The 5,000-nt window shown below is 38.0% G+C and overlaps 2 protein-coding genes across 2 annotated transcripts in view; both read right to left on the reverse strand.

Moving 5' to 3' along the window:
• LOC144960474 (uncharacterized) overlaps positions 1–5,000 on the reverse strand; it is a 310,958-nt gene that overhangs the window by 73,921 nt on the left and 232,037 nt on the right. The gene's annotated exons all lie outside the window — the stretch shown is intronic.
• Positions 1–5,000, reverse strand: part of LOC144960728 (NAD(P)H-hydrate epimerase-like) — a 136,763-nt gene that overhangs the window by 69,810 nt on the left and 61,953 nt on the right. The gene's annotated exons all lie outside the window — the stretch shown is intronic.

Here is a 5,000-nt window from a genome sequence, read left to right on the forward strand (position 1 = left end):
CACACCCTTTCATCCATTTCAAATGACATAACCTACAGCATATTTATTATAGAAAAACCAGACACAGACAGAGATGCACACACACACACACACACACACAAACACACACACACACCCTTTCATCCATTTCAAATGACATAACCTACAGCATATTTATTATAGAAAAACCAGACACAGACAGAGATGCACACACACACACACACACACACAGACACCAAGAAACAAACACACACACACACACACACACACACACACACCCTTTCATCCATTTCAAATGACATAACCTACAGCATATTTATTATAGAAAAACCAGACACAGACAGAGATGCACACACACACACACACACACAGACACCAAGAAACAAACAACAGACACACACACACACACACACACACCCTTTCATCCATTTCAAGTGACATAACCTACAGCATATTTATTATAGAAAAACTAGACACAGACAGTGATGCACACACACACACACACAGACACCAAGAAACAAACACACACACACACACACACACACACACACACACCCTTTTATCCATTTCAAATGAAATAATCTACAGCATATTATAGAAAAACCAGACACAGACAGAGATGCACACACACACACATACACCAAGAAACAAACAAACAAACACACACACACACACACACACACACACACCGTTTCATCCATTTCAAATGACATAACCTACAGCATATTTATTATAGAAAAACCAGACACAGACAGAGATGCACACACACACACACACACAGACACCAAGAAACAAACACACACACACACACACAGACACCAAGAAACAAACACACACACACACAGACACCAAGAAACAAACACACACACACACACACACACACACCCTTTCATCCATTTCAAATGACATAACCTACAGTATATTTATTATATATATATGATGATGATGATGACGACGTTGATGATGATAAAGATAATAAAATAAAAATATTGATAATAATAATAATAATAATAATAATAATAATAATAATAATAATAATAATAATAATAATAATAATAATAATAATAATTATAATAACAATAATAATAACAATAATAATATAAATAATAATAATAATAATAATAACAATAACAATAATAATAATAATAATAATAATAATAATAATAATAATAATAATAATAATAATAATAATAATAATAATAACAACAACAACAGCAATAACAACAACCAGCTATTACAGGCACTATACACACATAATATGAATTAAAAAAAAAAATATATCACTCAGAATTCAGTGGTGACTGACAGAGTATCAATCAATCATAATACCGTTTTGATTCGATCTGTCCCCCAAATAACCCACTTTTTTTCATCTGGTTCTAATAACCCTAGCATCAGTTCATTTCCATTTCCGGCAGGCGACCCAGACAAAGTCCCCGTACCGTGCTGATAATGGCGTCATTGGATATCAAAGGAAACCTTTACTACTGAAATAGTCATGAAACTTTAACCTAAACCTTCTAGTCTGGCCAACTCTCGGAAAACAAAAAAACAAAAACAAAAAACAAAAAAGAAAACAGAAAAATACTAAAACAACAAAAACAAAACAAAACAAAACAAAACAAAACACATACACAAAAATAAACAAAACAAAAAAAGCAAAAAACAAAAAAAAAAAAAAAAAAAACAAAAAAACCCCCCAAAAAACAAACAAAACAAACAAAAAACAAAAACAACACGATTTGAAAATGTTGGCAGAAAACTCATCATTCAAAACATATTTCGATCGATTCAAATGCTCTTAATAAGTTTTGTCTAAAACTCTTAAACCCGGGACTTCCTTACTTGAAGTCTTTATTAACTGGCGTACTTTGTTTTAAAAAAACAAACCCAACTCGGTATTTAAAAATTTGGTCAGAAAAATCGTTCTACAAACATCGATCAATTTAAATATGACCCTCATCTTGGAAAAAAAAAAACTCTCAAACTCAAACCTGGGACTTTGCGAAGTTTTTTTTTTTTTTTTGAACAAGATGAGGTTCCATCTTTATCAATCGAGGGACAGAGTGGCTCAGCGGTACGGTCTTTGCTTCGTACCCGAAATGTACAGAGTTCGATCATTCGCCGCGCTGGCGAAGTTGCCAGGCTTTGATACCAGTAAGAGGAGACACTGGATGGCTGCGAATCGGCTTCGGACGAGGAGCTGCCTCACGGCCAGTGCGCTTCATCGGTGGGGTCTTTCTACCTGTCCAACATGTACTCGCTGTGGGCAAGAACCTGAGACGGCAGAGCATCTAGTCGAATGGTGTGTTGTGACGATGCTACCCGGCGGGTATTCAATAGTCGTAACGTCACTTCATTCCTAATGACGCATGGTAACTTAGTATCACTGGCTCTAAATTATCGGAACAATGGCGGACGCCCGTATGAAATATTTCTCCGGCTAGCATAAAAACGCTTCCAGAGGAAAAAAAACACATCAATGTGACCCACCATATCAAAGCGGTATTATGTCGGGATCCACTCGGTAAGGGAAATTGAATTCATAGCCACAAATATCCAACTTGGGTTTAATTTCTGTACGTTACGCTGGAGTATAAAGATTAGTTCTTGCATTGCAAACATTTCTAAGCTACAATTTCTCATCATTTTATCTTTAAATTCAATTTTTTTTTGGGTTTGAATCATTCCGACATAATACCGTTTTGAAACGGAGGGTCACAAATATGATCATGTTTTGACTTTTACACATTCTGATCAAAAGGCATATGAAAAGGGAATGAAAAGTTCTAGCCAGCATGAAGAATAAAAAGTAATGATTTTCTTTGTTTAGAACCAAGATGGCCGCCGTTGCCTGGCGGCGTGACATCAGACTACTGTTATTGAGACATTGAGTATGCTCCGGTAATAGACTCTATGGCTTGATCAGGATTAAGTAACCACCCAGCGGGCGGTCTAAAAACAATAATATTATATATAGTATATAGTATGCGGCGCTTGGGTAAGAAGCTCACAACATTGCCATCCCGAAGTATGACGGACCAACACACAAAACTACCATGTGTAACCATGAACGTTTACAGTCTGGTTTATACAATTTAGTGAGAATTATAAACGCGGATGGCAAAAAGCAATAACAAAGACACGAGTGACGTCAACTTCATACTATCTGTAGAGTCGGATGACGTCACTTCAGACATTCTATGAACGTCACTCAGCTATTTGTTATTATTTTTTTAGTCAGCCCAGTCGGTGATTAGTTCTCACTAAATTCTATTAATCGGACTAAAAACGTTCACGTTTACGCATAATAATTTTGTGTGTTTGGTTAGTACATTACAACCGGTGAGTTGATGTTGTATTTTACGCTAAACGCATAGCATCAATATAGATAGAATGCGCTTGGCCAAGGAGTTCACAACATTGACATCCGGAAGTATAACGGACCAACACACAAACTCTGTGTAACCATGAACTTTTATAGTCTGGTTAACACAGTTTAGTGAGAACAACTCACAAACGCGGATGGCAAAAACAATAACAAAGGTCTGAGTGACGTCATCTTCGAACTATCTATAACATAGAAAAACCCACAATACAGCGCGCTAAGGGCATCGTACATAGTCTGCCTGAGTATAATTTGGTTTATTTTGGTACCCCGCCTTGTGCTATGTAATCAAGGTTGGGTAATTCTTATTACTCGGTAATACGATAAGGGTGACTTGACTTTTATCAAACAGCCGGAAATAGAATTTTTGTATAAGAAAGTAACTCGATGAAAAAGGTTTGTAGGAATCCCCTACCGTCTTTGACCAATTTGCTACGTTTCCATCCCTTCCCCCCCCCCCCCCCCCATCCCCCCTCCCTCTTTTTTTTTTCTTTCTCTCCTCTCTTTTCCCCACTCTCTTGTAGATTAGTGTGGATCTCTTCACTGATTGAACTACGTCAAACAAAAACATACGACCCAAAAACAAAACAAAACAAAACAAAAAAAAAAAAAAAAAAAATCAGCAATAGGAAATGGGATTAGCGGAAGAGTAGCGTCCCTTGATTGGACGTCACCACCGGAAAAGTTATTAGAGAGAGAACGTCATGTTGGTTGTACGCATGCGTCTCTCTCGTCCTCGCTTTCGGTGAAGTGTCTCATGCTCAATTTGACGTTCTCTCTGTAAAGTGACGTCCAATCAAGGGACGCTACTCTTCTGCTAATCTCATTCCCTATAGAAGAGTACTCAATCAAAGCCGCTGGAGCCATCGAGTCGGGAGTTTACACCGGGTTCTATAGCGTAAATCGGACAATAGAAATCGCTTGCTATCCTTTGGATAGGATGCTAGTTTATCGAAAAGTACTTTCCGCCAAATTCCATCTCTTCCCCCTCCCTCCCTCCCCCTCCCTTTTTTTCTTTCTTTCTCTCTTTTCTTTTCTCCTCTCTCTTCATTTTCTAATTTAATCCTTTGTACCCAGTTCTAGACAACCCCATTCTTTTCAAGTTTTCATTCCATTTCCGGTCGTTGACAAAGACTTTGTAGATTATCAAGGACATCCGTGCTGGATCTCTTCACTGATTGAACTACATAAAAACAAAAACATATGAACCCAAAAAACGAAAAAAAAACCCAAAACAAACCCACAAATAGGGACAGCGTGGCTCGGCAGTGCAGTCTTTGCTTCGTACCGGAAAGGTACCGAGTTCGATTACACGCCGCGAGGGAATTTTTTTTTACACACAAAAAGACCCAACTATAAAAAAAGTACTCATTCAAAGCTATTGGAGTCACGGAGCCGGAGTTTATACCGGTTTCTATAGCGTGAAAGGGACAATAGCAATTGCTTGCTATCCTTTGTATAGGGACGCTAGTCTATCGCAAAGTACTCTCCGCCAAATCTAACAGACTCAGCTACCCATTCACAGCTGCGAGAAAAACAAAAATCTGGACTGCACCCGGGATCGCATCTATCCCGTCCATACGGCGAGTGCCTTCCCAATACGTTATCGGCTCCAGTGAATCAACATCTTCCT

The sequence above is a fragment of the Berghia stephanieae genome, chromosome 15 (assembly GCF_034508935.2).
Source record: "Berghia stephanieae isolate SIO BIC M18660-M18661 chromosome 15, UCSD_Bste_1.3, whole genome shotgun sequence".
In the NCBI taxonomy this organism is placed as follows: domain Eukaryota; kingdom Metazoa; phylum Mollusca; class Gastropoda; order Nudibranchia; family Aeolidiidae; genus Berghia; species Berghia stephanieae.